This window comes from Ricinus communis, chromosome 4 (genome assembly GCF_019578655.1).
Source record: "Ricinus communis isolate WT05 ecotype wild-type chromosome 4, ASM1957865v1, whole genome shotgun sequence".
Lineage (NCBI taxonomy): Eukaryota > Viridiplantae > Streptophyta > Magnoliopsida > Malpighiales > Euphorbiaceae > Ricinus > Ricinus communis.
Genome location: NC_063259.1, coordinates 18178535 through 18202328, shown reverse-complemented (window position 1 = coordinate 18202328; position 23794 = coordinate 18178535). Strand labels below are relative to the sequence as shown.

At 37.1% G+C, this 23794-nt stretch overlaps 1 non-coding gene across 1 annotated transcript; it reads right to left on the bottom strand.

Annotated features, from left to right (window-relative positions):
- Window positions 1–1460: 1460 nt before the first annotated feature.
- On the bottom strand, window positions 1461–1565 carry LOC112535094. The gene has a single exon (XR_003079293.1). It is a non-coding gene; the product is annotated as a small nucleolar RNA R71 (small nucleolar RNA).
- Between the last annotated feature and the right edge of the window lie 22229 nt (window positions 1566–23794).

Genomic DNA, 23794 nt, shown 5'->3' with positions numbered 1-23794 from the left:
GTTCCTAGCCGTGCTGGGAACACGGTTTGGTGTTCCTGGCCGTGTTACTCTCTATGGTCGTGCTCCCTAACGCCTCTTCTTCTTTGATGTTTGATGCACCCAACACGACTGTGTTGGTGCCTGTGTTGGAAACACGGCCATGTTCAGCTTCCTCATGCTTGTACTTAGCTTGTTTCGGCAGCTTTGATGTCCAATTATGCTCCAATTCTTCCCTTTATCATTCTTTGACTTCTTTTGAACCTAATTCACACAAACAGACGTATAGGGTGAGTGTTGGGACCAATTCACATCCAAATGTCTATAAAATCAATCTTAAAAGTCCCATTTAGATGTGTGTATTTTACGCACATCACTTAGTGCTAATCTGTAATAATATGATAGGAAGAGATTCCATTAGGTTAGTGCAGATTTAGGAACTCAGTAAGCTCGAGAGAGGAGCGGAGTTCGATTCAGGATTTAGGCACGGGTAGCAATATTGGTAGTTTATAAAATCAACCTTAGAATTCCATCACTTAGGTCCCCTTTGGGTTTGCTTCTTTGTTACGGTTGTCTTTCGATTGTCAGTTGCTGTTGTTCCTTTATTTGCATTCATAAGCATTAGTCAATTAATTTATACTTCTCACACCTTATTTCAGACTAAATAACATAACGAACAGTAGTAACTTTAGGTTTACCCGATCTCCAGGGGTACGACCTTGATACTCACTAGTGCTGGACCGCATCGATAGGTTCACTACCTTAGGTGTAGGTTGCATAAGTAGCCAATCAAGTTTTTGGCGCCGTTGCCGGGGAATTAATGGTGAACTAGAGTGAATTATTTTTGTGTTAATTTAGTCATTATCTATTTATTTATTTATTCTTTATTAATTTTTTTATTGTTTTTTTTTATTGGTGGTTGTTTGGTTGTCAGTTTTAGGTAGTTTATGACTAGGAGCTCTAACCCTGATCCCACAGCACCCTTATCTGACCCGGAGCACTCTCTTAAATTATTGAGACGACGTTTGCAGGCAGTTGAGGAAGAGGACGGAGTTACAGTTCACGTTCAAGGAGCTTACGCGATGGAGAACCTCAACCCCCAGGCCGATAACGATCAAAGGATGATGTACGAGTTTGCTTGACCATCTTTGGATAGGACGAAAACTAGTATAGTCAGACCTGCTGTAGCGGCCAATAATTTTGAAATAAAAGCCAACGTTATCCAGATGATCTAGCAGAGCGTGCAGTTTAGAGGATTGCCCAGCGAGGATCCCAATGCTCGTATATCCAACTTCTTAGAGATTTGTGACACATTCAAGATAAATGGAACAACCGATGATGCCATTCGCCTGAGATTGTTTCCATTTTCCTTGAGGGACAAAGCTAAGAGATGGTTGCAATCTCTTCCATAACAGACGATTACTACCTGGAAGGCGTTGGCCGAAAAATTTTTATATAAGTATTTTCCTCCCGCTAAAACTGCAAAACTTAGAAATGACATCTTCTTTTGTGCAGTTTGATGATGAAAGCATGTACGATGCATGGGGGAGGTTTAAGGATCTTTTAAGATGCTACCCACATCACGGATTGCCAATGTGGATGCAAGTTCAAACCTTCTACAGCGGGTTGAACCTTACGACGAGGCAGATCGTGGATGTTGCAGCAAGTGGGGCGCTAAACAGTAAGACGCCCGAGCAGGCTCAACATTTGATAGAGGAAATGGCCATGAACAATTATCAGTGGCAATCCTCTGGGAGCCGACCAGGAAGACAAGGAGTGGTTAACCAAATAGATTCTACAGCAGCCTTGGCAGCTCAGGTGGAGCTTCTGACCAAGAAGATTAACCAACTCCGGATCTTGAGTTCATGCAGTGACGTTGGGCTGCGAGATTTGTCTTTATCCGCACTCGGTCACGAACTATACTGCAGGAGGTATGTTTGTTTCATCTTCCTCTACTTTTCCATTCATTTCTGCTGTGTCTGCTGATGTTGAGCAGGTTGACTATATGGGGAATTCCCCAAGGCAGCAGAACGATCCTTACAGCAACACATACAACCCTAGGTGGCGCAATCATTCCATCTTCAGTTGGAGAAATAATAATGCTCAGGGTCCACTGGTTTCGGAGACTTCATCGTGACCATGACCATTTGGGCTGCACAAGCTCCTCCTCCACTAGAAAAGAAATCAAATTTAGAGGAGCTTATGATGAAGTTTGTAACATCTATGGAGATGAGGTTCCAGCAAAATGATAGTGCACTTAGGAACCAGCAGGCCTCGATTCAGAACTTGGAGACCCAGATTGGCTAAATCTCTAAGATGTTGTCTGAGAGGCAGCAAGGAGCGCTCCCTAGCACCACTGAGTCTAACCCGAGGGAGCACGTGAACGCCATCACTTTGCGTTTAGGTAAGTTAGTTTCAGCTCCTTCTAAGCCTGTTTTTGACGACTCCACTATTGATGTGCGGGTTGAGGCGAGCAGTAAGGTTAGAGAACTTGAGGGACAAAAAGTGAAATCAATTCCAGTCAGAGAATATCAACCTAAGATTCCTTATCCTACTAGAGTCAAACAAGCAGAGGCGAAAGAGCAGTTCAGTAAGTTTTTAGATATTTTTAGACAACTGCATATTAACTTGCCTTTTATTGATGCATTGGAGCAGATGCCGAAGTATGCCAACTTCTTAAAGGACATACTTAGCAAAAGAAGAAAGTTGGAGGAGGTAGCCTATGTTCAGCTTAACGAGGAGTGCTCAACGGTGTTTCAGAGCAAGTTTCCAAAGAAACATCACGATCCAGGGAGTTTCACTATTCCTTGCACTTTAGGTAATTTGTATGTTGATGGTGCATTAGCTGATTTGGGGGCTAGCATAAATGTCATGCCTACTAGTTTGTTCAATAAGCTAGGTTTGGGGGAGGCAAAATCCACTAGGATGTGCATTCAATTAGCTGACCGTTCTGTTAAGCTTCCTAGGGGAATTGTGGAGAATGTACTAGTCAAGGTAGATAAGTTCATATTTCTTGTGGACTTTATGGTTATGGATATAGATAATGAGCATGGTGTACCATTGATTTTGGGGAGACCTTTCCTTGCCACAGCTAGAGCTAAAATAGACGTATTTGAAGGGAAGTTAGAACTTAATATAGGGGATGACTATGTTACTTTTAGTTTACCCCCATTTGACAGTTCTTCCACCGACCATGTTCATGCCATTTGTAGTATTGATGAAATTGGTCCTGCATGTAATAAACAACCACAGGATGTACAAATGGATGATGCTATACATGTTTCTTTCCCTGTTAATATGTGTTATTCATCTGAAGAAAACAACTTGTATCCATTTGAAACTTTGTGCTATGATAGAGCCAAGAAGGGTAGTTACAAGTTTATTTTTGACAGGTCACTTAGCTGGAATTCGGAGTGGATGAATGGACATCCCAAATCGGTACAGAGAGCACCTCCTTGGTCATCTACCGCACACATCGGACCTTCTCATTGCGCTTATATGCCTCGACCCCCAACTTACTTTGAGCCCACCTTCTTAATTTGCCCGCGATGCAGGAATGCTGCTGCAGAGTCCAGCTAGATGACTCGAACAAAAAGAAGCGCCTTTGGGAGGCATTCCCGAATCTATTTATGATTTTTGAATTTTTGGACATCTTTTTATTTATATAGTTATTTGTTTTCAGTTAGATACTTCAGTCTATTTTTAGTGTGTTTTATTTTGAGGAGATTCTATTTTATTGAACCTTTTACTAGATGTTGCTTGGGATGTGTTTATTCTTAAGTTTTGCAGGAGTTAGCCTACTCGATGCTCGTACGTAATTTTGAGGACTAACATATTTTAGAGTGTTAAACCACACATCAAGGGCAGTATCCAGTAGACTTTCTAGTTTTTATCTCTTTTTGTTATCTTGTTTTCCTTGTAGTTCTCCAGTTTCTTTTGTGGACTCCCATAATTTGCTTCTTTGTGCGTATTTTATTTCTTTTTGGAGTGCCTACCTTGTTCCTGCAGGGGCGGTGTTTTTCTCAAGTGTGGGGTAGGTACCTTATTTTTGTGCAGGTACCAATTTTGTTTCTGCTGTTTTTATCCTGCTTTCATTTCCCTTATTGATTGAGTCCATTCATTCTTACTGTCCTTATCTCGAGTTTTGCTTTAATCCAGTAGTTGATAATTTTTCTCTTTTGAATGGATACCTGTATAGTTTTTTTTTTATCGAATCTTGTTGAAAGAAGGCAATGAACGAATCTCTTAGTTTCAATCTAGCCAGGTAAAACTGGTGTTTTTCCTTAGTTTTTTCATTTTACTTTATCTTGGATATAGAACACTGTTAATATTGATGCTTATTAGATTGTTTGATTGTTTAAACTTTGGTTTGAGAATTCATGCAATTTTATCCCACTCAAATGGTGAGGCTTTTACGCTCCTTCTGTTTTTTATTAGTGAGCATATGCATAATTTTTGCTTCTAGAACTTGCTTTGTGATGACTTTTAAGATTACATGAATTTTTTTTTTATAATCATGAGATGATTTGGCCACTTAGGAATTACACAATTTGGCCAAAAGCCTAACCCTATTTTTCCCTTAGTGAAACCATTTTGAGCCTTAGCCTTTTTCTTTCATTGTAATTCACCTCTGACACTCATTTTATCATTTCTGTCCATTCTACCATTCTTTCTACCATTATTACTGGAAATTATGTACGTTTATGCTGCATTTCATTTTGGATCAATTTGCATATATTCACTAAGTTACTAGATTTTTCGTAGATGCTCACTTCAATCCAAATGGTAAATATCATTTTACTACTCTGATTGAGCATTGTATTACTTTATCCTGTGTTATCTGTTGTTGCAGGAGTTAAAAAATAAAATAATAATAATAATAATAAAATAAAAATAATTAAAATTTATTTTCGAGCATCATCTTATTATTAGAGCAACTTAGTGTTCAATTTTGGTACAACATCTGATTATATTCTTGCATTACCTGCAAATTTTCCAGCAACTTTCACTTTCAATATTTCTCCGCACCCTACCTTAACCCCATTACAACCTGGCTCAAGACCCTTTGATCATGTTTATTGATTATTTCACAGTAGTGGAGATTGGATCTATAAGCAAGCTTATGGTAAGCACCATTTTCTGTACTTTTGCATTGAGAGCTGGGCGATATTCTTTTCACCTATATACACTTGTGTGTTTTGAGTGACATCTTGTAAGGCATGGTTCTCGAATTCTCAGTTTGGATGGTTTATCATTTTAATTATAGCATCTTTATTAACTTTGTTCTCTGTCTCAAGGATTTAGTGATTTAGGGATTTTAAGGAAATTCGTCATAGAGTTTTGAGACTTGTTTTGTGCTAAACTCCTGCAAATTATTTGATTGAGTTATTTGGTATCTGTTTGAGGAGCGAGTTGTTGATTGCTTGAGGACAAGCAAACGCCTAAGTGTGGGGTAGTTTGATGTAGATGATTCTATGCATATTTATTGATTGTTTATCAGTCGTTTATTCATGTATTTAAGTCATATTTATTCCTGTTTGATCGCACTTTGGTATGTTTATGAGTTTTTCAAGATTTCGGACTCATTGATAGGAAATTGATTGATTTCCGGGCAGAAACCCAAGCTATATGGATGATTTACGCATATTAGATGTTTGTCGGAGTCGATTCATTCGTAAGCGCGTAATTTGAGGCCTTCGCACGGGCAATTGCACGGCCATGCACATTTGCACGGCCTCCCTTGCCTGTTGCACGGGCCGTGAATATTAGCACGGGCCATGGCACGGGCTAGGGCACTTCTGCCTATAAGTAAGCGCACGTAAAATGAGACAGGGTTCCACTTCTGTTTGATCGCATTAGGTAGTGTAGATTTAGGAACTCAATGAGCTCGAGAGAGGAGCGGAGTTCGATTCAGGATTTAGGCACGGGTAGCAAGATTGGCAGTTTATAAAATCAACCTTAGAATTCCATCACCTAGGTCCCCTTTGGGTTTGCTTCTTTGTTACGGTTGTCTTTCGATTGTCAGTTGTTGTTGTTCCTTTATTTGCATTCATAAGCATTAGTTAATTAATTTAGACTTATCACACCTTATTTCAGACTAAATAACATAACGAACAGTAGTAACTTTAGGTTTACCCGATCTCCAAGGATACGACCTTGATACTCACTAGTGCTAGACTGCATCGATAGGTTCACTGCCTTAGGTGTAGGTTGCATAAGTAGCCTATCAGTTACTCCTTTGTTCTTTGTTATATTAACCTAAAATGAATGATGAATAATTTCTAAACTAACTAATAGCTACAAGCTAAGTTCTAAGGGAGATGTAGGAGTACTTGATAACTAAAATAACCAAGAAAAGAAAGCAAACCCAAAGGGAACCTAAACTAGTTGGCAATCAAACAAAAGATAAAGGATTGGTGAGTCTAATTATGCTACCCATCACTCTCTTGGTTCCTGATCCCATTTTCCAACGTGTTATACAAAGAGTTTAGCATTAAGTTCTAAGGGAAATGTAGGAGTAAATGGATAAATGAAATAACCCAGACAAGAAAGCAAATCCAAAGGGAAACTAAACTAGTTGGCAATTAAACAAAAGATAAAGGATTGATGACTCCAATTATGCTACCCGTGGACAAATTCTTAACTGAATTCAGTTTCTCTCTCGAGATAACGGAATTCCTTAACTTAATAACCTCAAGTTGGAATCTCTTCCTAATGATTGATTCTTAAATTAGCATTAAGCTTTAATCCGCCTCTATTAAGCTTTGTTAATTCTTAATCCAACTAGTTAATCATCCTTATCTCTAAGTGATTATTAACCAGTTCTAAACTAACTAATAGCTACAAGCTAAGTTCTAAGGGAGATGTAGGAGTAAATGGATAAATGAAATAACCCAGACAAGAAAGCAAATCCAAAGGGAACCTAAACTAGTTGGCAATTAAACAAAAGATAAAGGATTGATGACTCCAATTATGCTACCCGTGGACAAATTCTTAACTGAATTCAGTTTCTCTCTCGAGATAACGGAATTCCTAAACTTAATAACCTCAAGTTGGAATCTCTTCCTAATGATTGATTCTTAAATTAGCATTAAGCTTTAATCCGCCTCTATTAAGCTTTGTTAATTCTTAATCCAACTAGTTAATCATCCTTATCTCTAAGTGATTATTAACCAGTTCTTGCTATTCAAAATTCCAATTGCCAAATGGACTTCTCAATCACATAAAGCAATATAAACACCACAATTCACAATGTCTCATGAATAATGCATTATCTTATTAATACTGAAAGCAAGAAGAATACAAAACCAACTCAAACAATCCAACAATATAACATTAAGCCAACATAAGAAAGAAATCCAAATGGATTTAATCAATCTAGCTAATCATGTTCATTATCAAAACCCACAAGAATTCAATTACAGAAATGAGTAAAGGTAGAGAAACCCGAATACACCCTTGGATGAGAGTAAACAGCTCCAATTCCTCTTACCCAATCTTGAATCAATTCTTGTTCCTCTTGCTCAAATTGAAACCAATCAACGAAGCTCACCCAATCTTCAATCTTTGAAGGGAATCCAATTGAAACCTTGATCCAAGTCTCCTTTTTTCCTTGGTTTCAGCTGAAAAAACCCTTAGGGAGAGAAAAATTAGGGTTTGGGACATTCTCCCCGCCGTCTTTTCTTTCTTTCCTCTCTTCTTTCTTTTAATTAATTCCCCCCGTCGCCGCCAACACGGCCGTATTGATGCCCGTGTTCCCAACACAGCTGGTGTTTATGCCTATGTTACTCTATGTGGTCGTGCTCCCTAAACACTTCTTTTTCTTTGATGTTTGATGCACCCAATACGGCCGTGTTGGTGCCTGTGTTGGGAACACAGCCAGTGTTGAAACCAACACCGCCATGTTTAGCTTCCTTATGCACATACTTAGCATGTTTCGGCAGCTTTGACGTCCAATTATGCTCCAATTCTTTCCTTTATCATTCTTTGACTTCTTTTGGACCTAATGCACACAAACAGACACATAGGTGAGTGTTGGGACCAATTCACATCTAAATGTCCATAAAATCAATCTTAAAAACCCCATTTAGATGTGTGTAATTTATGCACATCACTTATAGGAGGATGCCATTCGGTTTGTGCAATGCACCTACTACTTTCTAGAGGTGTACGATAGCGATCTTCCATGACATGATTGAAGAATCCATGGAGGTGTTCATGGATGATTTCTCAGTATTTGGTAACTCTTTCTCCCATTGTTTGCTTAATTTAGAGCGTATGCTTCCGCGCTGTGTAGATGCTAACCTTGTGCTGAATTGGGAAAAGTGCCATTTTATGGTGAAAGAGGATATTGTGCTAGGGCATAAGATTTCACATGTAAGGATGGAGGTAGATAGAGTTAAGGTAGAGACTATTGCTAAGTTGCCACCCTCTAGCTCGGTTAAGGCTGTTAGGAGTTTCCTTAGTCATGCAGGTTTTATAGAAGGTTCATTAAAGACTTTTCTAAGCTTGCTAGACCTTTGATTGCTTGCAAACGATGTTCCATCTTTATTTTCTAATGACTGTTTGCAGGCCTTTGAGTTACTTAAAGAGAAACTAACTACAGCCCCTATTATGGTTTCACCTAAATGGGACTGCCTTTTGAGCTAATGTGTGATGCTAGTGATTTTGCAGCTGGAGCTGTTTTAGGACAGAGGATTGACAATAAGTTCCAACCTATATATTATGCTAGCAAGACATTGACAGATGCCTAGGAGCACTATACTACTATTGAGAAGGATTTGCTTGCTGTGCTATACGCGTTCAACAAGTTCCACTCATACTTGGTGCTATCCAAGACCATGGTCTTCACGGATCACTCGGTGTTGAAGTACTTGTTTAGAAAGCATGACAGTAAGCCAAGACTCATTCGTTGGATTTTGCTTTTACAGGAATTCGACATTGAGATCAAGGGTAAAAAGGATGCGGAGAACTTGGCTGTAGATCACCTTTCGAGATTGGAGAACCCGAGCCTAGATGCACTTGATGAGAGGGCTATTGATGACAGTTTTCCAGAGGAGTACTTGTGCTCCATTCAGGTATTTTCGGATGTCCCTTAGTTTTCCGATTTTGCAAATTACTTGGTTGGAAAAGTCCTACCAAAGGGTATGACATTTCAGTAAAAGAAAAACTCTTTACTGATTTGAAGTACTACATTTGAGAAGACCTTTTTCTGTTTCGAGTTTGTGCAGGCCAAGTGATTCAGGGATGCGTGTATGGGGAAGAGATCCTCCAGATATTGAGACATTGCCATGACGGACCAACGGGAGGTCATCAATCAGCTAACCACACTACTAGGAAGGTTCTAGAGGCTGGATTCTATTAGCCGACCATTTTTTTGGGATGCTAGAGCATTCGTGCAGATTTATTATGCATGCCATAGGTTAGGTAACATCTCTGCTCGTGATGAGATGCCCCAAACAAGCATTCAAATGGTTGAGATTTTTTATGTTTGGGGCATTGACTTCATGGGGCCCTTTCCTTCTTCTTTTGGAAATAAATATATCATTATGGTTGTTGAGTATTTCTCTAAGTGGCCAGAAGCGCAAGCTTTCCAGACTGATGATGCTAGAGTCATTACTAAGTTCCTTAAGCGATTGTTTGCTAGGTTTGGCATACCTAGGGCACTGATTAGTGATAGAGGGACTCATTTTTGTAATGCTCAACTGGAGAGACTACTTTAGCGATATGGAGTGACCCGCAGGTTTTCTACACCCTATCACCCGCAGACAAGTGGGCAAGTAGAGGTTACCAATAGGGGTTTGAAATTCATTTTAGAGAAAACGTGGTGGTGAGTAGGAAGGATTGGGCAAATAAGTTAGATGATGCACTTTGGGCATTCAGGACAGCCTATTGTACCTCTATAGGTTTTACACCCTATAGGCTTGTGTATGGGAAAGCTTGTCATTTACCTGTTGAGTTAGAGCACAAAGCCCTTTAGGCCTTAAGAACTTGTAATTTTGATGTTGATTCTGCAGGTAAACAGAGATAGTGGCCGTTCAATGAGTTGGATGAGTGGCGTTAGCAAGCATATGGCAACTCATTCATTTATAAGAAGTGGCATGACAAGCGACTGAGGAGCTTCAAGGCATTTCAAGTTGGGGACCGAATTTTGCTTTATAATTCATGTCTCCATTTGTTCCTATGGAAGCTCAAGAGTCGCTGGTCAGGACCGTTCGTGATCCAGCAGGTGTTCCCATATGGCACAGTTGAGTTGCATCATCCCGATAAGGGGAGTTTCAAGGTGAATGGCCATTGTTTGAAGCATTATCATGGAGACTCATTTGAAATTGAGGAGCGAGTCATTATGGTATTGTTCCAGCGAGATTGAATTTCTGCATGAGTCTAGCTACATGACTTGGTCAAAAGAAGCGCTCTTGGGAGGCATTCCCAAGCTTATCCTTTATATTTATGTGTTTCTCTTTGAGAATTTTATTCATCCTTTATACTTAGCTCATTTCTTTTTCATTTCAGTTAGTTTGGAACTTAGCACCTTTCATTTTTTATTTTGTGATTCCTTTGTTGTGCAAATTATTGAGTTATACAGGTGTTAGTGCAAAAAATGGAGCAAAAGCACATTTCTGGATTTCAACACGGTTTCAAACACGACCCGTGCTACTCAACACGGTCCGTGCCTAACTTCCCAAGGTGTGTTGGATGTGAAAAATGAAGTTACACAGTTTTCGAGAGTCACAGGGTCTACAACAAAGCTCGTGCTACTCTACACGGCCCATGTCCTAGGCGTATTGAGTATAAAAGTTGGAGATTACACGATTTTCGAGAGTCACACGGTTTATAACACTTCCCGTGTCACAACCGTGTTGATTTTAAGGCATTTGAGAACACGGTTTGATTGGGAGCATGGCTTGAACATGGCCCATGTCGTGCACATGGGCGTGTTAGATGCAGCGGCTATAAAAAAAGGAGAAGAACATGGGCGTTTGGCATATCACAACCGTTTCAGAGCAAAAATCTTTCTGACTCTTCTATTCTCTCGGGTATTCTCTACAAATTTTCAATTTTTGTGCAATTCTCTCATGTTTGACCATCAACCAAGTAAGCTTTTTTCTTTATATCCTAATTTCTTTTCGTTATTAATAGTTAGGTGTTATTTTTTTATTTAGTTTAATTATTATTATTTTCTTTCTTTCTTTTCTTTGCTTATCTATTTGATGTTATTTTGCTTAATGTTCTTTAGATTTTATTTTTTTTTATTGTTTTGTCTTATTTATTTTATTTTATTTTATTATTTTACTTTATTTTATTTTATTATTTTGTTTTATTATTTTATTTTATTTTATTATTTTGTCTTATTTATTTTATTTTATTTTATTATTTTACTTTATTTTATTTTATTATTTTGTTTTATTATTTTATTTTATTTTATTATTTTGTCTTTTTTATTTTATTTTATTTTTGGTTTAATTTTTTTAAGTTTTAAGTTTTAACCTCTCTGTTGGTTAAGGTATAATTTAGTTATTTAATTCTCATTATATAATTTTGCCTGTTCAGTCGTTATGCTGTCAGAATTTCGGCTAAATTTCTGTGCTGCTTGAATTATTTATCTGCTATGTATGCTTTGTTTTTTGTGCTTCTGTTAATGACTAATATATTTTCAGGAACAATGTCAAAACTCACCAGACAGCAGCCTCCATGATAGGCACACTACAAGAGACGTTGCAGTCGGACACTTCTTCTTCACGAAGCGAAGCTCCGGCACCAGCCCGGCCGCCCACGGCCGGCCAGGACCTCAGAGACCCTGGGCACTACTAGCCCCCGCGCGACATCGACTACTTACATTTGAGTCCCCAGACCACGAGCAGCGCTTCCAAGCCCTTTGATGGAAGCAAGTCGGGACTGGACAGTGTATTGACTTCACCGCGCTAGAGAGAGTCGGATTAGCCCCGAAGGTCAGAGAGCTCTTTGAGACCCTACCATATGCTCAATTCTTCGATATCATCGAGCCTACCTATTGGGAGCTCACTATAGAGTTTTGCAGCACCTTCTTTCTACAGCAGCAGATCACTTATTAGCATCAGCCGGATGCCATTTCTTTCAGGCTAGGGGGCAGACAGTTTTGATGATAGTACCATAGTTTGGGATGCACCTGGGGCTATGGACTTAGCAGGAGATCTTTGGAGAGCCTACTAAAGGTACTTATATACTCACCCCATCCCTTATGAGAGGATGTGGGATGAGATTGTGACCAGACTAGAGCATTACTACTCGAGCCGCTCGAAGGTGTCCGGCCTTCCAGACCGGCTCCGATTCTGCATACACTTCTAGTCTACACCATTACACGCAAAGGGGAGAGCTTTGGGATAGTGAGGCAGACTTATGTCTTCATCCTTTAGGCACTACAGCAACAGAGGAAGATATAGGCTTCCTCCTAAGAAATCAGATTAGGACCTTCGTGAGGAAGTCCAAGAAGATTCATATTTGTTTTGGCCCCTACATCACACGTTTAGCGAGGAGGTTGGATGTTCTGGATGATTATTTGAGTGACCTGAATCAGATAGGGGATCTGTTACTAGTAGGAGTCCGCCAGATGGTTAACATGGGGATGGTGATAGCTTCTCAGGGGCCCCTCAGCGTTGAGTATAGATTAGTCAGCCGGATCGTATAGGAGGTTAGGAAGGCCCAGGCTAAAGCACCATAGGACCCAGCTGTGGATGTACCAAAGCTATGACCTCGATATATACATGAGCCGGCACGTGCTTTCACCCCCTCTCCCGGTGCTTCATCTTCATACACTGCCAGCACCTCCAGTGCTCAGGTAGATGCTCTTATAGATCGCTTGGACAGGCTTTCAAACCTTCAGCAGTAGCACTTCACTGAGTTCAGGCAGTTCTGGGAGGAGACTAGAGCATTACTTCAGGGCTTTAACGTCCTACTGCAATAGCTCTTGGAGGGCCTCGAGAGGCAGGTTACACAATCAGATCATATGGTAGCTCAACTCTAGCGGATAGCTGATTCTGGAAGGGATGATGGAGTGCAGCGATTCTTTGATGACCTAGGTGATATTTAGCTGGACCTCAGCTATTGCTTCCTAAATGTGACCTAGCCTCCACTAGTTCCAGCTGCCACTCAGGACTCTTCACCGTCTACAAGCACAGCTCCTCTGAGGGATGCCAAGTGGCCCCTGACCTCACCTTCCACTCGGGACCCCCAGCACTTATTAGCAGCCCCACTAAGGACGCATCGATTTTCACTCCACCAGCCGCGACAGATGATCAAGGCAGTCTTCATTAGATTTTATTTCATTTTATATTTTTCTTTAGTTTATTTTTCAAACATGTTATGTACTTAGTTATTATTGATTTTGCTTTCCTTATCTGTACTCCCCATGCAGGGTACCCCCTATGTTTTACATTGAGGACAGCGTGTTCTTCAAGTGTGGGGTGGGTAAACCATATGTTCCTTTTTCTATGTTGTGATGCTCTATTAGCTGTATTTGAAATTGCTATCACTGACTATGTATATTGTTAGGATGCTAGGATATTATGTCTTTATACACTTAAGTATGCTATTTTTGAGCTGATTGACAATTTAATTTATAGGATTTCAGTTACTTTTCTTTGTTGTTCATTGTTCTTGGAAAAAAATTAATGGTGTTTAATACATCAGCCCTACTGGGTTAAACCGGTGTTACTTAATTATTTCTCAATTTGGTCAAATTTTAACTTAGAAGGTTGATTATGTCATATGCATGTGTTTCTGATGTGCATTCTCTTACACATGTTTCTCTGCCCAATTACTTGCGTTTTTGTGCATATTTATCTTGTTTTATGCCAGAATCACCTGTGTTTTGGTTCCTTTCATGTTTTAGGTGATCATTGATGAACATTATCAGTGTTTGAGGGCAATATGTGAGAAAACAGACTGGAATTCATCAAAATTGGACAAAGGCTAGCATTTCAAGGTTGAGCATGGCCTAGGTGAAGGTAGTGTTGATCAGCACGGCCTAGACTTTGGCCATGCTGAACCATTTGCCTTTTATTTTCAAATTTTGCTTTTTAGCACGCTTTTCGAGGCCACCACGGCCTCTAGCACCGGCGAGTGCACGGTCAGGGAGCGAGGGGTTAATTTTGGACTTGGAGGCTCAGCACGGCCTGGACTTTGCCCGTGCTAACCAGCACAGGCTTGACCACGGCCGTGCTGAATTAATTATATAGTTTTTTCACTTTGTTTTGAGGAGTCTGACATTCCTCACCTTGGAACTCATATACGCATGCGAGCCATCTCTTTCCAAACTTTGACCCTTGATTTGGGAGACAATTTAACGCATTAAAGGACAGATTTCAGTGGTTCAAGCATCGCTTTGAAGATCAAGAGTGGATTTTGAGGCATTCAAGAGGCAATTTAAGGTTCATTATTCAGACTTGGAGATTGAAGACTGTTCATCTGATTTGAAGAAGAAGGGTGTACATGTTTCCAATTTTCTCTTATGTATTTGTTCTTTATTTTGTTTTATTCATTAGCATGAGTAGCTAGAACCGTTGAGCCCATTGGGGTTTCCTATGTTGTTGGATTGCATTTAATGTTTGTGAGATTTTTATTATCAATGCTTGTTTTCTTCTTGCTTTCATTATTAGTAAGAAATCGCATTATTCATGAGATGTTGTGAATTGTGATGTTCAAATTGCTTTATGTAATTGAGAAGTTCATTTAGTAATTGGAAATTTGAATAGCAAAAATTGCTTAATGATCACTTAGAGATAAGGGTAATTGACTAGCCGGATTAAGATTTAACAACTCTTAATAGTAGTGGATATAATCTTAAGGCTAACCTAAAATCAATCATTAGGAAAAGATTCCATAGTTTAGGTTCTTAGGTTTAGGTATTTGATGTTCTCGAGAGGGAAATCAAGTTCAATTTAGAATTCGCTCACGGGTAATCACAATTGGTAATCAATATAATCTCTACCTTCATTAAAATCCAACTAGCTTAGGTCCCCTTGGGTTTGCTTTTTCCCTTGAGTGTTTCATGAAATCTTTTCAGACTGTTTAACATTTAGTTAATCACTTAGCTTGCATCTAGTCATAGAATAGTAACTTCATCAATTTTGTTAAGGTTAGATAACATAAGACATTACAGTAGTTCTAGGATCATCCTTTCCCTAGAATACGACCTTGATACTCGCCATTAGTGCTAGTCTGCATCGATAGGTTCACTGCCTTAGATTGTAGCTATATAAATAGCCTATCAATAGTGCTTCATTATCTTCCACCTCCTCCTTCTCTTCATCTAAGTTTGTAAAGGCCTCAATGCCTTAAGTCTCCAATGTATTGGGTGTTGACAAGAAGGCCAAGGCACACATTAAGGCTCTCAATCCAAAAGGAAAAGGCAAAGCCTCACAAAGCTCTAGAGGCAAGCCTCAAAAAGCTAAACATGCATTCATGTATGAGAAGAAAGCTAATAAGCACACACCTTCACATAAAAATTGTTCTTACAAGCTTGAGAAAGATAAGGGTGTGCTTAAACCCAAGTTTCAAGTAAAGGCCCTTTAAAAAAAAACTTTAAATCTAATGTTTAATGCCACTATTGCATGAAGCTCGGACACATCAGTGTGTTTTACTATGTTAGGAAGGCACACCTCCAATTAGGAGATCCTTGCATGACTAATCCTTAAGGACCCAAAATAGTTTGGGTACCTAATAAGAAAAAGACTTAATTTTGCTTTTCTAGGTATACTTCAAATCAAGTCTTAAAGAGGATGATTGACATGTGGATAGTGAATGCTCAAAGCATATGAACAGAAATGCCAACCTCTTCACACACTTGAAGAAATTGATGGAGGAAAGGCAACTTTTGAAAATAATGATAAAGGTAAAATTGTAGGCATTGAGACCATTGGTAAGAAAATCTCTCCTTTTATTGATGAGATTTCTTTAATTGATGGTTTGAAGCATAATCTAATGAGTGTAAGTCAATTATGTGACAAAGGTAATAAAGTTATCTTTGACTCTAAAGGTTGTCTAGTCATCTCCTCAAGGAGTGACAAGGAAATCTTAAAGGGGAAAGGTTCGACAACATCTGCACAATGTTACTAATAAATCTTTTGGTCTCTTGTGTCCATTTGTGAATTTTCTTGGTTGTTCTACATGACCAAAGAACACTATAGAGCTTTTCAATCCATCTGCCTTTTCTCTCATTAAGCCTTTTTAAGCCCTTTGAGAATTGGTTAGTTTGTCACCTCTGTTAACAAATTTATTTAGGGATGAGAAACAGAGGTAAACCTTAAATTGATCTTCATGCGAATGCAGAACCCTTTGAATTTCTTATTGTCAAATTCCTTCCTATTGTCTTTTATAATGGTGTGTAGTATCCATATCTATACATTACCATACTCCAAAAGAAGTTTGTTGTTCTTTATTCAATTATAATTGCCACAGCTTTAGCTTCAACCCACTTTATGAAATAATCAATGGCTATAAAAAGGAACTTTTCTACCCTACTAGAGGTGGAAAAGGTCCAAGTATATCCATACCACATGTAGCAAAAGGCCATGAACTGGTGATTGGGCGATGGAGTGCAACAGGTATATCTATAACAATCTGTTGTTCTTGGCACTTTGTATAAGCTTGTACTAGCTTCTTTAGAAATATCCTTGTAGAATTTCTTTTCTTGTAATTACAGCTTCATGAACTCCACCAATCCCTTCATGAATTTTTGTGAGGACTTATTCTCCATTTTTTTGTGACACATCATGACCAAGGATGATTTTTTATATAGTATTCCTTAGAAAGAGTATATTATTGAGGTCTTTACTATCTTGGTTATTGTGTTTTTCTTTTGTTGTAATTTTTCTTTCTTCAAGGTACTGGATGATCTCTTCCATTTAAGGACCATATTCCTCAATGATCAATACCTCTTATTTTACTATACTCAGCTCTTTGAGGATATAGAATGGCACATCGTTGCTCGACTCATCTTGCAAAACTAGCTTAGTTAAGCAATCTGCTTCTTTATTTTCATCCCTTATGACTTGGATTATGCTACACTATCCTTGACTCTTCTCAATTTATTTTAACATATTCTTTTCCCTATCTATATATTTTGCAAGGTCATAGTCTTTTTCTTTAAAGATGCCCATTACTTGGTTGACCACTAATTACAAATTGCTGATGATGCTCAAATGTTCAGCTTGGACAGTTAATGGCATTTTTAACCTAGTGAGTAATGCTTCATACTCAGCTATATCATTAGAAGCCTTGAATTTGATCTTTATTGAGCATCTAAGCTGCACATTTTTTAGTCCTTCCAAGAGTATTCTAGCTCATGCTTCTTCAATATTTGATGCCATATGTACATGTAAGGTTCACCTAATTAGCCTTTATGAACTTTATCAATGCCTTATGGCATGCTCATCTCTACCACAATGTTTGCCAAGACTTGTGCTCTCACAGCCTTTCTAAGCTCATACTAAACATCAAAAGCTCCCACTTGGAGCAGCCAATTGACAAGTCTTCCTGATGTTTCTAGTCTCTGCAATGCAGTGCTGGTTCATTCTAACTATAATTGTGTATGCTTAAAATTACTGCCTTAGCTTAGTGATGGTTCTGATGATTACAAAAGCTAGCTTTTCTATCATTGGGTATTTTGTTTCTACCCCCGTTCAATACTTACTTGTTTAATATATAAGCTTTTTCTCTCTATTGTCTTCTCTTATGAAGATTGATGTAATTGTCTCATTTGTAGTAGCTAAGTACAAATATAAACTTTCTCCACTCAATGGTATGTTGAGCAATGTTGGTGCACTTAAAAACTTCTTCACCTATTCAAAGTCTTGTTAGCATTCTTTTATCTATTCAAAGTTCTCGACATTATTCAAAGTTTCAAAGAAAGGTAGGCATCTTCTAGCCTAGCAAGAGACGAATCGACCTAGAGCAGTAATTCTGCCATCCAGCTTTTATATTTCATTTATGCTGCTTGGTGGTATCATCTCTATGATTGCCTTGACTTTATTAATATTAGCTTCTATCCGTCTTCGGGAGATCATGAATCCTAAGAACTTCCCAGCTTTGACACCATTTAAGACCAAGGCACACTTGTCCTAATTTAATTTAAACTGGAAGTTTAGTAGGATGTTGAATGCTTCTCTTAAATCTCAAGCATGATATTCAACCCTTGTGACTTGATGACCATATGATCGACATATACTTCTACTGTTTTACCAATCTATTCTTGGAACATTGTGTTATCCAATCTTTAATATATTGCCCCATCTTTCTTTAGGCCAAATGGCATCACTATGTAGCCGAAAATAGAAATTTTATTAATGAAAGATGTCTTCTCTGTTAGCTTAAGTGCCTTATCATAAGGCTATTCTCCTATCTTTTGATCTTAACAAACAAATTGATGCTTTGACTAATGATTTCTTAAGTTTCATTAAGTGTAGCATAAGTCAAGTTCAAATTGCAACCGCACCACAAGGGCTCGCCCGTGATCATCAACACTTTGGTGGTAGTAACTTCTAGTCTACAATTGCTCAAAATCACGGGTGCACCATGTAGGCTGCGACCGAAGGTTTGAAAGTAGAAGTCTCTAGCCTTAAAAAGCTTGAAATCACGATCGCACCATAGGAGGGCACGACCATGAAAATTAAACACTAAAGTATCCATTAGAAACCGCCAACGGTCATATCAAAAAGCCACTAATGTCATACCGCCATGTTAGATAGTCGTTAGAGGCATTTCAAGAATTGCAACCACGAAGCAAGAATTGTGACCGTGATTTATATTCTGACAAGTGCATTTAAAGCATTGTCTTAAAGCAAAATTGGCAGATCTTTTGGATTGAGTGAGTAATGGCTCTTTGGGGTTTTTAGGCTATAGAAACCACACCAAATGGTCATTTATGGTTGATCAACAAACTCCAAAAGTTTCGATTATTGTGCTTTGATTTCTTTACTTCTTTCAATTAATATTTCTCTTTATTGGTTGTTGAAAGAGCTTGAATGCTCTTGTGAGGTTTAAGTGTAAGCCAAAAACATTTAAGTTAAGATTTAAAGGTTAGCCTTAGGAAAGCTCTTGTAAGGGTTGTGTGTGAGCCTAAGAAACACAAGTGTGTAAGGTTTGGTGTGAGCCCTAAACACTAAGTTGGGAGTAAACTTGAAAAACTCCAATTGTAAAGATTCTAGTATAGTAAATACCCAATTATGTATTAGGGAGTAGACGTAGGGTTTGTTAACACCCAAACCACTATAATTCTTTGTGTGTTATTCCTCTCACCCTCTACTTATTCTTTCTTAACACAAAATTTTAAATTACCATCATTTTCCAATTCATCAATTCAACCCCCCTTCTTAGTTTTTAATGGAAGGCATTCTCCTTATCTTATTTGAACATTTAGATTTAATGGTATCTTGGCAGCATCAATAAAACTATATACCTCATAGTCAGTTGTTGATTTTACTAGCTGATCAATGTTGGGGAGCGGATAATTGTCCTTTAGGCATGTTTGTTTAGATACGTAAAATCCACACAAATTCTCTACTTTCCATTTGGCTTCTTACCCAACACCATGTTGGCTACCCACTCTAGGTAATGAGTAGTCAAATGAAATCTGCTTTCAAAAACTTGTTGACTTCTTCATCAATGACGATCTTCCTTTTTAGAGTAGAGTTTTTCTTCTTTTACTTAATTAGTTTGAATTCTGGATCAATATTCAACTAATGTAACATGATTGCTGGGTCTACACCCTTTATCTCTTGTGGAGTATTAGCAAATTTTTTTTTTTTTTTAGTAACACTTGCTTTATGCCTTAGGTGACTTAATCGGTTAACTCGGTACTAATTTGCACTGCCTTTTTTAATTCTCCACCTAAAGAGAACTTCTTCAGTTCTTTAATAGGTGCTACCTTATCTAGTCCTTCCTTGCTAAGATGCATCATTGTATCTACTAAGAGTACTTAACATGTCCCTTTGAGTGCAATGAGATAACATTCTCTAACCATTTTTTATTGCCATGCACTCTAAGAAATCCTGCATTTAGCAATAGAAAATAATAGTGCAAAATGTTTGTCGATAGATCAAATTTTATTTAATTTATGTTAAATCTATTTTATTTAATATGATAAAAAAATTCATATTATTTAATATTGAAATTTTGTGCATTTTTGTACATTTTAATTTTTATAGACCTATGTCCTTAACCGTTCTTCATCGGCAATGTCGTTGTCATTGAGCATGCTTCCTTTCAGTAAAATTTATCTTTAATAATTTATGACTGATAAGATTTAGTTAAAAAATTGGATTAAATTTAAAACATATATTTTTTATATTTTCTTATAGATTCTTATTGCTAGAAGACGCATACGTGGAGTAGCAAATTGTGTGTAAATTTATATTTTGTTATTTTAATTTTTTTATAATAATTTTACATTTAGATTGTATAGTGTGCTTTTAGTGATAAATTAATTAATGTGAAAAGTTATGAATTATTTGAATTAATTATTATGAATAATTTGTTAGTATTAATTATTTTTTATTTTTATAATAACTTATTTTAAGTTATGTATATTTAAATAAATACATAGGCATCGTGGGCCGACTTAATTTAAATTATTTTTAATTAAAAAATGGATCCGTTTTATAGGAGTATGTCCATTTTATAACCAAAACTCTACCAAAATTTTGGTAGAATTTTAAAGATAAAAGAATATCTGTAGAAAATAATAATAAGAAATGAATAAAAGATAGAATTATAAAATTAATAAATTTAGAATTAAGATTTAAAAATAAATTAATTTTATTCTTTTACGAATAAAACAGTATCCCTAAACAATAAAAATAAAAAATGTATGATTTTACAGAATTAATAATTATAAATATTTCATTTAATAAGGGATAAAAGAATATCTTGTATATGAGCATTGGCCGTAGAAAGTCATTCAGTGTCTTTCTCACTCGAGAGTGAGAGGTTACTGAATTATCAAGTATGCACAATTTGGATTCGCAATGTCTATACATAAATAAATATTTTAATGTGCATCCAGTATATTTGTACATGTTCAGTAGTCTCTCCTTATGTTATTCGTGTGCATATTAGAATATATGTGTATTATGCAATAAAACATATTCTATTTCGTGCATTCAGAGAATTAGGGGGAGAAGCTGCCAAAATTTCTACATATGAACAGATAAACGGGAAACAGTCATATAGACAGTGCATTTCTAAATGACATAAGTTCCTACCTTTTAGTTGAATGCAAAAGTTACAAGGAGGAGAAAATATTGTGTCGAAAAATGTTAAACAAACAGTATGTAATCTAATAAAATGTCTTGTTGAAATTAAATAAGTAACAATGAGTGTAGATCGTTAGTAGATGTATTAAAGGTTTACAGGGGTGTCCTAAATAAGGAATTTCTAGAAGGTCTGGAGTTTTATTCCTGATTATTTGGTGTGGAATTTTCATGGTAAAAGGACAATTAGAGTTGATAATAACTATGATGTTGGTGGATCAAGAACTGTTGTTAGTAAAGAAGCATATGATAAAAACTGCAAGATGGTAATGGATATTGTCGATCCTGATTTTAATGTGGATAACATGAGGGAACCCCTTAATACGGAAGCGCAAAAGCTTTATAACATGCTTAAAGTTATAGATCAAGAGTTGTGCCCCGATTGTAAGAGACATTCACAGTTATCTCTCGTAGCTCAACTAATGAGCACAAAGTCAGAGAATCATATGTTAGAAAGATGCTTTGATCAAATGTGTGAATTGATGAAGGAGATAGAGCTTGATAGGAATGTGTTACTAATAACTTTTACACCACTTAAAAGGTACTTTATGGTATGGGTATGCTAGTTGAGAAGATTGAATGTTGTTTGAACGACTATATGATATAATGAGGAGAAGATAGTGATTTAATTAGTTGTAAGTTATGTAGCCATCCTTGGTTCAAGAAAATATGTCAGGGATTAGAGAAGCGATAGAACACTAATGTAGCATACAAAAAGATGTATTACTTTCCTTTAACTCTTCGATTGTAGAGATTGTATGCATCAAATGCTACTTCGAAGGATATAAGGTGGCATGCAGATCATGAGGTTGAAGATAGGGCATGTGTCATCCATCTAACTCAGTTGCTTGGAAGCATTTCAATCAGACACACAAAATTTTGCACTAGAAACTCGAAATGTCAGATTGAGTCTCTACATGGGTGGTTTTTAACCATTTGGATAGTCAAGTCAACAATATTCTTCATGGACAATAATAGAGACTTTGTATAATATGCCTATATGATTGTGTATGAAGGAACAATACATTTTTTTGTTTATATTGGTTCTAGGCCGAGGAACCCAAAAGAGAAATTCAATGTTTTCTTGCAGCCACTTATCGCAGAGTCGAAACAGTTATAGGAAACTATACTTATGACATATCGAAAAATTAGAATTTTCATATGCGACCTATGTTGATGTGGACTATTAGTGATATTCTTGCATATTCAATGTTGTATGGCTGGAGTATTGCTGGAGGGTTAGCATTTGCATATTATATGGACAAGTCTAAAGCTTTCACTCTAAAGTTCAATAGTAAATAATCATGGTTTGACAACCATAGGAAGTTTCGGCCTACAAATCATCCATTTCGCAAGAATAAAATGGCATTCAATTAGAATAAGATGGTTATAGGAAAACTCCCACTTGCTCTTTCTAGACATGAAAAATTGCAATAGATGACTTGGGACTGAAAATAGTGATTGAAAAGGACTCATATGAAACCAATGGACCCATATGTAAAATATGCGGTTGGAAGAGAAAAAAAAAAGCATTTTCTAGAATTTACCATACTAGAACTCCAATTTCCTTCGGCAAAACTTAGATGTCATGCACATAGAAAAAATGTGTTTGATAATATATTCAACATTATGATGAATGTTAATGGAGAAAATAAGGACACATATAAATTTAATGACGAGCTAAATGGCTATTATCAGTGCCTTGAATTAAAACATGATGCTACCAGAAAGTGTGCATGTTTCAACTAGAGCAATCATGAATAACAAACTGTGCATAAAAGGCTCAGGTTATATTATTGATGAGAGAGGCTATTATGGTCAATTGTTAAACATTATTCATTTGGAGTATCAAGGTTTGCCAATAAAGAGAACTGTACTATTCAATTGTGAGTGGTTTGAATTGACACTGAACTTAGGTACAAAAGTTCATCCTGAGTGCAAGCTTGTTGATGTCAACCATAAGCACAGGTTTAGTCGATATGAACCATTTGTATTATCAATTCAGGCCACTCAGGTGTATTATTGCATATACCCAAGCTTACGTCAGGACAAGATTGACTGGTGGGCCGTTCATAAAATAAAAGCAAAATGTAGCATGGAAGTTCTAAAATCTTCATATAAAGCTCTATTAAGCCTCCCATCACAATTCTAAGAGGATCAGTTAAATATATATTTTCTAGTACAATTAGACAAACATCTAGTTTCCTTGAATGATATGAATGGTAGGTTAATGGAATTTGCAAATGAAAATAACAAAACTAAATATGAGTCGGGACATGATTCAGAAATAGATGACCAAAATGAAGATTCATTTGAGAGTGATAGTGACACTTAGTAATAGAATTTTCTTATAATGAATATCGTGTATAATTTCAATTTCATGAAGTGGCTATTTTTATGTTATTATCTAATTTATTTATTAATGGAGTTATGTGATGTTATATATATATATATACTTATATATATAATGTCTATAATAATTCAAATGGCAGATATAGAGTCTTGTAGGATGCACCAACAACACTCCACTACAC